Genomic DNA, 12,746 nt, shown 5'->3' with positions numbered 1-12,746 from the left:
TGGCTGCAAAAATCTCCAATTGGAAGCCGTGGAAGCTGCGTCAGACGTTTGGCTTCCAAAGAATGTTTGCAAACTGGAACACTCACTTCTGGGTTTGCAGCATTCAGGAGCCACAATGTTCAACTCGCAAGGCGTTTCGGACCCAAGGTACGACTGTATATCAATTTTAATTGCACAGCCTGTATTTGCCGCTACGTGATCAAATAGCAGCTGAAAACAGAGGCGGTCTAGAAGCACCCTGAGTCATGAAGGCCAAAGGCCAAGTAAAACCAGCAAGGTACAGACTGAAACCACGGTGGCAGGAAACTCTGCAGGCAGCTTTTTCTGCAGCCAGCTCCCGTCTTCCTCTCACTGTGTTACTCACGGCACAATAGTAGATGCCAGAGTCACTCAGTGCTGCTGCTACCTTGGTTAGGCGGGTTGTTCGTGAGGCCGGATCCACGTCCATGATGAACTCTCCAATGGAAATTGAGCCCGTGTAGCTGGACCCTAAAGTAGCCACAGCCCCCTGAGCCTCTGGTGCCTGTTTGTACCAAGACATCGTGTTATGAGATGTGATGTTGTGCTGGCAAGAAATCAGGAGCTGCTTTCCTTCCACCAAGGCAAGCTGCGGAGGCTGGAGAACCTGGGAGGAGACCCATCTGTGAGCAACTGCAGAGGGAGGCAGAGAAATGTTGTGAGGGGAGCGAATGCAAATTCATACACCCCAGGAAAAAACTGAGCTGAGTGAAAGTACATTTATATAGTCCCTAGTCCAACACACTAAAAACTGCACTATGCTGGTTCTTTTCCAAAGGTGACACACTTTAGAGTTACTGGGAGGGTGCGTAGAAATGATTTTCAGTATATTAGAATTTTGTACCTATCCACCAGGATAAAAAGCACACACAGTCTTAGATTCCTCTTTCTCCTCTTCCACACATCTCTGCCTTTCTTATGCTTTACTCTTCTAGCCCTATATCTGTCTGTCTGTCTGTCTGTCTGTCTGTCTGTATAAATATAGTAAAGATAAGCATCATTTTTCCTGTTGTTGTTGTTTAGTCATTTAGTCGTGTCCAATTCTTCGTGACCCCATGGACCACAGCATGCCAGGCACTCCTGTCTTCCACTGCCTCCCACAGTTTGGTCAGACTCATGCTGGTAGCTTCGAGAACACTGCCCAACCATCTCGTCCTCTGTCGTCCCCTTCTCCTTGTGCCCTCCATCTTTCCCAACATCAGGGTCTTTTCCAGGGAGTCTTCTCTTCTCATGAGGTGGCCAAAGTATTGGAGCAAATGCAAATTCATACACCCCAGAAAAAAACTGAGCTGAGTGAACGTACATTTATGTATCGTAGACAAAGCTGAGCAGTATGCAAAAAGAAATAGAAAAGTTTTAGAATTAAGAATCGGAGTGGTATATTGATTGAAGATCTGAGAGAAAGGTTCAAATCCCCAACTCAGTCATGAAGCTCGCTGGGCAGCTTCAAGCCAGTCACTGCTTCTCAGCCTAACCTACCTCACAGGGTTGTTGTGGGGGTTCATAAGGAAAAGGAGGACCATGCATGCAACTCCTTGGATAAAAAGGTGCTGTATAAATGCAACAAAAAACCAAAGAAACATAGAGGTCCTTCCGAATAGAGATGGGGGAGAAATTTGATTTGGTTCACATTTGAAAGGCATTTTCTGAAAGGCATTTAAAGGTGGCTATTGCCTCTTAAACCACCTGGGGGAGAGAGAGAGATTGGTTCCCCTTGGCTCAAATTCTGATACCATCCAAAGCTGTAAAGAGGCAGAAACTTTGCACACCTTCCTAGCAGATTTAGTGGAGAAATAATATGGATCCTAGAAAAAGTAGTTCATTGAAGACTTTCTGTAATGTCTTCCCAGACATTGGATAACTTTGGACATTCGGAGCCTAATACCAATTTCTCTTCCTGGATCAAGTTCTCCCTTTTGGATTATTATTATTATTATCATCATCATCACCATCTTCATCTTCTTCTTCTTCTTCTTCTTCTTTATTATCATCATCATCTTTCTGAATGGGCAGAAGTTTACCCACCACCAATTCAGGAAGTGAGTACACTTAACCATCTTTTAGCATTTTGTTTCTGAAGTTTTTCTTTTTTTCAGCTTATTTCATTATTGTATTTGAGCAACAGACAGCAGAGAGAGAGAAAGAGGAATATGAACCTGACAAAAGCACTGCTTATTTTCCCATGACAGCATCAGAGTATCAGGACATCACTGCTGCATGCAATTATATCCCAGTCCAGAGACTCCAAGTCAAGCCAGAAAAAACAATACATCCAAATTTCTCTTGCAAAGTCTCTCAAAGGTTCCTCCACCAGTTTCTCCACAATATTGCATGTGAGGAGACTCTTGTCATCGCTGGTCCATCCTGCCAATTGATAATAATTGAGCCTATGATCCTATGTCTTCCTGATCTCTGATAACACACAAATTATAGGTTAGTTTATCTATGAGCAACGTTCCCAAAAGCTGGCCTTATCATCCTTCCATTGTCATCTTGTTTTCCTTCATGATTCTCCTTGTGCCACCTGTACAAGTGACAAGGCGAGAGAAAAGTAGATGTGATTGTTCTTACCTAGGAGAAAGAGTGCAGCGGGAGAAAACTTCATACTTCAATGCAGAGTTCTACTTCAGCAATAAATCTCACAAACGCTTAGCTCCTCTAGGTGGATGTTGAGAAGAAGGTTCCACATCACAAGGGGTCGGGGGGGGGTGTACACTGCGGATGAAACTCAGGAAAGATAGAAACCACTTCCTTTCTTAACTTACAAATACAACCCTACAATATTTGCTTAGGAAGTTGCTCTCTTTTTTTTTACTTTGGTCTTCCACTAGCGTTAGAAAGCGTTTCATGCCTTCCTCTGGTTCACACACATTGGGTACATGAACACGTTTTCATTTCTGTCTCCCCGCCTTTTTCTTCCTATGGATGAGAAATGGAGACTTTAAAAAATGGGCTCGCCTCTGCCTACATAGAGATGTAGGTCATACTCACGTTGTATATTTAAATCACATGGTGTGTCCCCACCAAAAAATCCTGGGAACTGGCGTGCTTGTTGTCTCCTGCTCTTGAGAATAGCACTCGAGGCAATGGCTTCGAGTTGCAGGAAAGCAGATTCCGACTCAACATGCAGAAAAACCTTCTGACGGCTGTTCGGCAGTGGAACAGAACTCCCGTGAGAGGTGATGGACTCTTCCTTCCCTGGAGGTTTTTAAGAAGAGGTTGGGTGGCCATCTGTCAGAGATGCTTTAGCTGAGATTCCTGCATTGCAGGGGTTGGACTAGATGATCCTTGGGTCCCTTCCAAATCTAAGATTCTATGATTCTATGAAATTGCAGCTCTCTTGGGGGGGGGGAGCTATGCTCCCTAGGAATATTTCAGGGGAGCCATGACTGTTAAGGCAGTATAAATGTGCATTAAATGCAAGGTGTGTGTGGCACCTGAGAATTTGAAGCTGGAAGGTAACTTGGAGGTCATTTAGAGCCAGTGTGGTGTAGTGGTTAAGAGCGGTGGACTCGTAATCTGGTGAACCGGGTTTGAATCCCTGCTCCTCCACATGCAGCTGCTGGGTGACCTTGGGCTAGTCACACTTCTCTGAAGTCTCTCAGCCTCACTCACCTCACAGAGTGTTTGTTGTGGGGAGGAAGGGAAAGGAGAATATTAGCCGCTTTGAGACTCCTTCGGGTAGTGATAAAGTGGGATATCAAATCCAAACTCTTCTTCTTCTTCTTCTCCAACCCCTTAGCCTAGCACATCTCAAAGTGAACAGGAAGCTGAGAATTTCAATTCCAAGAGTGGTTTAGCGATCCATCCATCCATCCTTCTCCCAGGAAACTCGGGCAATTGTAGCTCTGAAAGGGGAACGCAGGTATCTTAACAGCTCTCAGCAGCCTTAACAAACTGCAGTTCCCAGGATGCTCTGGGGGCTGTTAAAGTAAGGTTACCAGACATCCAGAAATGATTTCTTTCAGCTTCTGCCTTCTGGAAGAAGGGACAGGGTTATAAAGACTAGGACTAGCCACCTGAGAAACAGTTTCTATTCAAATGCAATTTTGGTTTTAAACGCAGTGTAAGGTAGTCTCTATGTCAGTATATTGTATTTAATTATGGGGTATCAGAGATTTTAGGGGGCTAACCAGGCTGGGATAGCTGGGATAGCAGGCTTGTTGGTTTTTGAATGTCTGGTGTAGATTTTCAATTTCGTTGTTCTGTATGGGACAATCATATTTGTAAAATGATTGTGATTTATATATGATGCTAATTGTTAAAAGTGAAAATGATTTTTTAAAAAATAAGATATTAAACTAAAAGATTTAATATCAGCAAGCAAGAACAATCCACAATTCAGTTCTGGTAACTAGTTGAATGAGGAATTGTCAAGAACTGTAAGGCGGAAACCGAGATGGTTGCCTTCTATTCTCTCTCTCTCTCTTTTTCTCTATCGTTTCATGGCTGAACATATAAATCTGGTTCTCTTCTCTCCACTGAGGTGAGAAGCCCCAAAACTAGAGGGAGTAAAAGGCTACCATGCCTACCTTATGGTTGTGTCCCTCTGGTGGATGGTTTTAACATAACGGTCTGGCAAACGTTGCAGAAGAAACGATGTGCTGTGGAGATGGAAGGGGTGACTCTTAACGGATGGTATTCCTCTGGAGGAATTCATGTGCACACTGGCATTTAGATTATAAGTTTACCAGATTTTTTTACAATGAATCCGGGGACACTTTAAATAAATAAATAAATAAATAAATAAATAAATAACAATTACAGTGGTACCTCGGGTTAAGTACTTACGTAATTCGTTCCGGAGGTCCGTTCTTAACATGAAACTGTTCTTAACCTGAAGCACCACTTTAGCTAATGGGGCCTCCTGCTGCCGCCGGAGCACGACTTCTGTTCTCATCCTGAAGCAAAGTTCTTAACCCAAGGTGCTATTTCTGGGTTAGCAGAGTCTGTAACCTGAAGCGTATGTAACCCGAGGTACCACTGTACTTACAAAGGGCCATGAAAACAGACAAACTACCTAAAATAAAGTGAACATGCCATATCAGTTTTAACTAGGTTCTTACAAATTCTTGACTCAGTTTTTCAGGTTTTCTGGTTTTTTGAATAGGTTCAAGAAGATTCAAGTAAAGGGTAAGTTCAACATTGTTCCCGGTAGCTGTGAGGTGCTGATGAAGCAGCGTGTGAAGTAATAAAGCAGACAGCGTGCCAGCGATCTAACCCCGTTTTGCCCTAGAAGTCCATACAGTTGAGAGGCTGCTGTTTCGCCCCCAGTGGGGCCGATTTGTTTGGGTTGGCGGATAGCGTTTTCTGGGCTTCTTCAGTTGTCTTGTGCCATTGATGTGTCTACTAAGGGGTGATATGATAGCCATGTTCAAATATATAAAAGGATGTCACCTAGAGGAGGGAGAAAGGTTGTTTTCTGCTGCTCCAGAGAAGCGGACACGGAGCAATGGATGCAAACTACAAGAAAGAAGATTCCACCTAAACATTAGGAAGAACTTCCTGACAGTAAGAGCTGTTTGACAGTGGAATTTGCTGCCAAGGAGTGTGGTGGAGTCTCCTTCTTTGGAGGTCTTTAAGCAGAGGCTTGACAACCATATGTCAGGAGTGCTCTGATGGTGTTTCCTGCTTGGCAGGGGGTTGGACTTGATGGCCCTTGTGGTCTCTTCCAACTCTATGATTCTATGAACATTGTTCCCAGTAGCTGTGAGGTGCTGATGAAGCAGCGTATGAAGTAATAAAGCAGACAGGGTGCCAGCGATCTATCCCCGTTTCGCCCTAGCAGTCTATACAGTTGAGAGGCTGCTGTTTCGCCCCCAGTGGGACCGATTTGTTGGGGTTGGCGGATAGCACACTCCCTGAGCACAGTTTTCTGGGCTTCTTCAGTTGTCTTGTGCCATTGATGTGTCTACTAGTGCTAAATATCTTTGAAGAGACAATTTCTTGGCTTAAGCATGAAAGACTGAATAGCTTAGCCGTCTTTCCATTTTTGGGCAAGTAACATTCTTGCCACTGTAGTCGCATAGATGAATAAGTTTCTGTACAGTTTAGGTAGCTCCCAAGAGCTTCTGGGTTTGTGGGGTTTTTTTTTACAAAGGTTATTTTAAACATCCTTTTCATTTCATTACATATTTAGAAGACACCTGAAGGCAGCCCTGCTTAGGAAAGTTTTTTATGTTTGAAGTTTTATTCTGTTTTTAATGTTCTGTTGAAAGCAGCTCAGAGTGGATGGGGAAACCCAGCCAGATGGGCAGGGTAGAAATAAATTATTATTATTATTATTATTATTATTATTATTACAGTGGTACCTCTGGTTACGTACTTAATTCGTTCCGGAGGTCTGTTCTTAACCTGAAACTGCTCTTAACCTGAAGCACCACTTTAGCTAATGGGGCCTCCTGCTGCTGCCGTGCTGCCGCCGCACGATTTCTGTTCTCATCCTGAAGCAAAGTTCTTAACCCAAGGTACTATTTCTGGGTAAGCGGGGTCTGTAACCTGAGGCGTATGTAACCCAAGGTACCACTGCAAATCCTTACATGTTTTCACCTGGCCACAATGTGTCCTTGGCTTTCATACTCAGAAAGCAGCTCAAAACAGCCACCAGCACATGAATAAAAAGCAATATAAATAAGAAGGACATGAGAAGAGCCTTGAAGGATCGGGCCCATCTAGCCCAGCATCCTGTTCTCACAGTGGCCAGCCAGAGGCCCTTTGCGTGTTCAGACCCAGAGACCTCCCCCCCTAAATAAACACACATTTGACTCAAATTTTAGTTTTGGTTTTTGGTAGAATTTAGGCCACAACTTTATTGATTACAGAAAGTGAGTGGTTGCATAGGCTCTGGTTTGACCAGCTCCCTGCACCCTTGCAGGTAGCGCTGACCCAGAGCTCTATCATAGGTCACCCAAGGGTGAACACCTGAGGTCAGTGGAAAGCCCAGGAATGGACTATGTCCACTCCCCAGATGCTCCCCTGGACTCAGACATGGGCACAACCCCTTCTTGGGGGTTGACCAAACCAAGTTGAGTCCCTGGATTCCTTTAACGGAATACCCTTCACATAGGGATGGCGAGACCGTTCTCCCATCCCTATCACCTGAACCAGTGCCTATCTGCAACCTTACAAGTTGTGACGATCAGGCGAAACCCAAATGACAACAGCCAATCAGCCAAGTGGGGAAATTCCTGCCGTGCCCCTGTCCCAACGACACACGATGGCATAGCAAGGTCAATCGCAAAATGCCCTAAATATAGGGAGAGGCCCTTTATGGGAAGCCCAAAAAGCAGGACCTGAACGAGCATAAGAGCGTGATGTCCTCTTGAGGTTTCCAGCAAACAGTTAACTAAAGGAAACATCAGTTAACTACAAGAAAAAGGAACCCCCATCCGAAGTTGCTGACTTTTCTCTATGGCTTGCAAAGTCGCTGTCTTTAAATCTATTTATTTTTCAAGCACCAATGAAGGGCAAAGATTGCTGCCGCAATCTTGGCATGCAGAACACACACAAGGACGCCAGCGATCTCCCCCATGTTGATGTCCCAGCTGTGGGCCCGCCTTGCCCGCTTCCTCTCCCAGTCCTCCTCCTCTTCTTCCCCCCCCCCACCCGCATGTAAAAAGAGTCAATGCTTTTATCCGCCACACTCATTCACCTCCCGTGCAGCCACCTCCTGTCCCCCTTTCAGCTCCTCCATGTCAGAATCCTGTGCAACACGGAAAGAAAAGGGGCTTGTGTAGGAGACAATGCCTTGGGGAGGGAGAGTGAGCCGGGGGGGGGGAGCGAGGATGGGGTGGCCTTGGGGGACTCCAGCCAAAGCGAGGGGGAGGATGGGAGGGGAGAGAGACAGAGAGGGGTTGGTTCAGCTCACATCTCTTGCCAACTCCAGTTGCATGCAGCGAAGATGGATATGGCCAATTTGTATGGCCCCAGGAAACCAGCGGTTGCTAAAAGGGATGGGTCAGCTCCAGAGCAAGAGGGGGGAAAGGAAAGAGGGAGAAATAAAGGGATGTGGGAATAGCAAACAGAGTAGTAATAGTGAGGGAAGAGGAAGAGTTTAGGCTGCGTATACAACGTTCATTCAAAGCACATTTATAGTGTATCTCCCCCAGGAAAAATCCGGAGACCTCTACAATCGTACGTTGGTTGTCGAATGGAATCCGTTCCGGAAGTTCGTTCGACTTCCAAAAACGTTTGACAACCAAGGCACAGCTTCCGATTGGCTGCAGGAAGCTGTGGAAGCCACGTCAGACGTTCAGGTTCCAAAGAACGTTCGCGAACCGGAGTGCTCACTTTTGGGTTTGCAGTGTTCAGGAGCCAAAACGTTCGAATCTGGAGGCGTTCGTCAACCAAGGTACCACTGTACTGTGTTCCTCAGATCGTTACAGTTCCCAGGATTCATTTTTTTGTTTGTGTGGGAGGGGTAAGTTTTAAATATATGGCGTGTCCACAGTTGAGTTACGCCTCTCAGGATCTGAGTCTAGAGGGAGTCAGATCCCATGACCGTACACAAGGCACATTCACGGCTTTGCAAAGTTCAGGCTTCCCTGTTCAAATGAAACCCTGGGCACTTCCAGACAAGATAAGGACTGTGAAACCAGGTAAATCAGGGCAGCCTGAGTCAGGGAGAATCAAGTTTGTTGCATGAATCTTTCAAGGTGATGTTCAGGGAAGCATAAGTACATGCATTTCCCCTCCACCGAACCTCTTGAGATTGTCTTCAGAGTTGCTATAGATGCAACTGCACAACCTAACCACACACACACACACACACACTGAGTCCAGTCCGTGTCCAGGTAAGCAGCAGTGAGGCTGGTAGCAACGGGGGGGGGGGGGGAGGGGATCCCAGCTTTTGACAAACCATGCTATTGAAGCCACAGCACGACCATCTGAGATGAAGAAGAGGTGACTGAAACAGGGGCTTCTTGGTGGTGGTGCCCTTGGAATTCAGAGACTCTGCTGGCACTCATATATTATTATATTTTTTATGTACAGACCCTCCAAGCTGGATAAATAGGTCTTTGCCACAAGGGCCCACTTGTTAGGATTTTGGTCTATTTGTTGTTTTTGTGTTTTCAACTGTTTTTAGTTATCTTTTGTGTAATCACCTTGAACTGTTGCTGGATTAGAAGGCAATTAACAAATCAATAATAATATTTTTGTTGCCAGGCAATTTTTCAAACATTCTCTTTGATAAGCTGATATGTGTGTCTGGCTGGGAAGAGGAGTTTAAAATGGTTTTTGATGTTGGCCGTTGTCACTGCTATTTATTAGTTTATCATTTTCAACCCGACAGATAAACTGTTGCTTTTAATTGTCAGCTGAACTCCTTCTCCCTGTTGAAGCATGAGCCATAAATTTTTGCTAATTAATTTCTTCATTCATTAATGTAAGAGTGACTTACCTGTTGAACCTGACAGAACTTATCTCCAAGTAAGATGTGCTCAGAGCTACGTGGTAAGAATGGTAATGGAAGAATTATTATTCAATCAATTAATCCTCTTTTAGGGTTAATAACAATGGCAGTTTGGTTTCGGGGGGTTGTTTTGTTTTTTAATTGGACTGAATTGCTAACATCTCTGGACCCAGAGGTGCAAAGCAGATTAAAAGAAATAATGATAATGAAAAAGCACTGGAAAATTAGAGTTTGCTTTATTTGTCTTTGGAAAGGCAAAGGCTGAGTCTCTGCTTACATTTAATTCTGACCCTCAGGGTTTCAGGTGACTGAACTTACCAACTGATACAATAAGACGAAAGAGGGATAGTGGAAAAGGAAGGGATGAAAAGAAAGAAAGGAGCCTTCTCCACTCTTCCTAATTTTCTTGGCGCTTTCGGAGACACGACAGAGATCCCTTCTCCACCCCCTCTCAAAATCCTCTCCACTCCGCCACACACAGAAATATCGTCTCACAAAGGGGCCCGTTTTCTACCTCCCCCCAGAACCACTGAAGTAAAAGTCTTTGCGCCTTTGTGCTGGGGATTCATTAACATTCCCGTGGCGAGCTTCTCTGAGGATTTTACTTTTGTAGCTCTGGGGGGAGGTCAAAAGGCCACAGGGAAGAGGTAAAAAGGAGGCAGGGATGGTGTGGGGCAAAAAAGGAAAAAATTGAGAGACCCCGGAGGCGGATGGGGGGGGGGAGTCAAAGATGTTGGCTTTCAAAGGGGGATGGGAGAGAAGGATGGAGCATGAAGAAGGTGCATAGGACAGATGGAGAGAGAATGGTGAGGTGGTGCCTAGGAGTGTGGGGAAGGAAGGAAGGAAGGAAGGAAGGAAGGAAGGAAGGAAGGAAGGAAGGAAGGAAGGGTTTTATGGGAAATGAAGGAAGGAACATACCGAAAGAACAAGAATAGAACGTGTGAGCGCAACATCCTTTTCCCTACTTGTGATTCCCTGAAACTGGTACTGTATTCAGAAGCACTAACAGTGAAGGTAGAACAATAGTCATCATGGCTGATATAAACACTGATTGCCACATCCTCCACAAATTTGTCTTGTCCTCTTTTAAAGCTTTGGGACATCTTTTTTTCTTTCCGAAAAGCCACAAACAAGTATAACAACAACAAAAATCAGCAGAAAGATAAATAAACAAGGTTGGAAGCTTCGGCCTCACAAAGGTTCCTAGGGCTGACACTAACCCAGGAATGACTTGTGCGTGGCAACTTCTGCAAGCACGACTTCCACAAGTGCAGCAGAACGTCCCTCCTCCGTCTCCTGCCCTCATTTCCCTGGGTCCACCAATCCCAGATGTGCTCTGTAGACTTGGGGGAATCCCCAGAGCAGATCTAGGGGTGGGCAGGGGAGAAGAGGTTCTGCTGCAGAGGTTTGCAGAAGTCATTCCGTGAACTGATTTAGTTTAATGGAACACCCAGTGATGGAATCTGGAAATATCCCTCAAAAGCAGCAGCATTCGTGGAGCACATCACATGGTTCAGGAGATTCCTCCATCGGCCAATATCTACCAAAGAAAGGTGCGGGTAGCAGGTACAAGAGGGTCCCTCTATTTGTTTTCTGCTCTCCATTTTATGAGCTTCAAGGAGCACAGTCAGTGATCAAGCTTCTTATTCTCCAATGAGGACCTGGAAGACCAGGGTTCAATTGCTTAAACCTTCTCTTGGCCTAGCCTACCTCATAGGGTTGTTGTGAAGATAAACTGAAGAGAGGAGAACCGTGTACCTTGTGCCTTGAATGTAAGTGCCTCGAAGGAGGGTTGGGATATAAATGGAATAATAAGTAAATAAAAATCCCAGATTTTTCTACTCATTCTAGATCAGAAACGGACCACTGGTGATTGTGGGCCCCACCATTCAACTCTTCAACTTGTCCATATTTTATGGACAACCAATGCAACACAAACACAAGTCAGGATGTGCTGACAAGTTTCAGACCCTACACTACTACCCCATAAATGTTCCGGAACCCCATGAAATCTCAGCACCCCTTTAATGATCTCTTCCTCATCTTGGATTATCTCCTCCTTATTTACATACTTAGCTTGCTCCGGCAATTTAATTTGCACTTACTATTGCCGTCTTGCCCATTTCACAGATGGGGAAAATGGAGGCTCAGCTGCCACCTTATCCAATACAATTTAAGAAGCCCATAGCTTGGATGGGTTTGAAGTGCAGTATCTGAGCACCAGCCACTCAAGCACATGATCGCATTTCTCTTAAAAGTCTGATACCCAGTCTTCCAGGCTCACCTAATGACTCACAACAAAGTGAGAGATCTGCATCTTCCTTTAAAGTGGCAGATATAGGGCAGATTCTAGTGCCTGAACCAGAGGTCAGCAACCTTTTTCAGCAGGAGGCCGGTCCACCGTCCCTCAGACCATGTGGTGGGCCAGACTATATTTTGGGGGGGGAATGAACAAATTCCTATGCCCCACAAATAACCCAGAGATACATTTTAAATAAAAGCACACATTCTACTCATGTAAAAACACGCTGGTTCCCGGACTGTCCGCGGGCCGGATTGAGAAGCGATTGAACCACATCCGGCCCCCAGGCCTTAGGTTGCCTACCCCTGGCCTAAACTAACTTTTTTGCAGGATGGGAGTCTGAGGTGCAGAGGCAGAAGAAGAAGAAGAGTTTGGATTTGATATCCCGCTTTATCACTACCCTAAGGAGTCTCAAAGCGGCTAACATTCTCCTTTCCCTTCCTCCCCCACAACAAACACTCTGTGAGGTGAGTGGGGCTGAGAGACTTCAGAGAAGTGTGACTAGCCCAAGGTCACCCAGTGTGGAGGAGCGGGGAATCGAACCCGGTTCACCAGATTAGGAGTCCACCGCTCTTAACCACTACACCACACTGGCAGCTTATAGGCCTAATGGGGAAAATAAAAACTGACCAATTGCTGCATCTGGATGGCATCCACCTGAGAGAACTCAAAAGTGAAATTGCTGGTCTTCTAACAAAAATATATGTCCCTCAGTCCAGCCTTCTTACCCAAGGACTATAAAACGTCTACTGTAGCACCAATTTTTAAAAAGGGATCCAATGGGACCCTGGAAACTGCAGGCCAGTTGGCTTAACATCTGCCCCAAGAAAACTGGTGGGAATTTTTCTGAAAGGTAACATAACCAAGCATTTAGGAAGACAAGCTTCACTGAAGCAGATCCGGCCTGTGGGACACATAATATTAGTGAACTGTAAATCTCCGCGCATGCAAACCGCATTTGAACTGGCATAAATTCTTTGGGCCCCATCAAATAAATTTCACCTCTAGTAGGGA

The sequence above is a fragment of the Podarcis tiliguerta genome, assembly GCF_965153285.1.
Source record: "Podarcis tiliguerta genome assembly, chromosome: 13".
Lineage (NCBI taxonomy): Eukaryota > Metazoa > Chordata > Lepidosauria > Squamata > Lacertidae > Podarcis > Podarcis tiliguerta.
Note: the sequence above shows the minus strand (reverse complement) of the source record.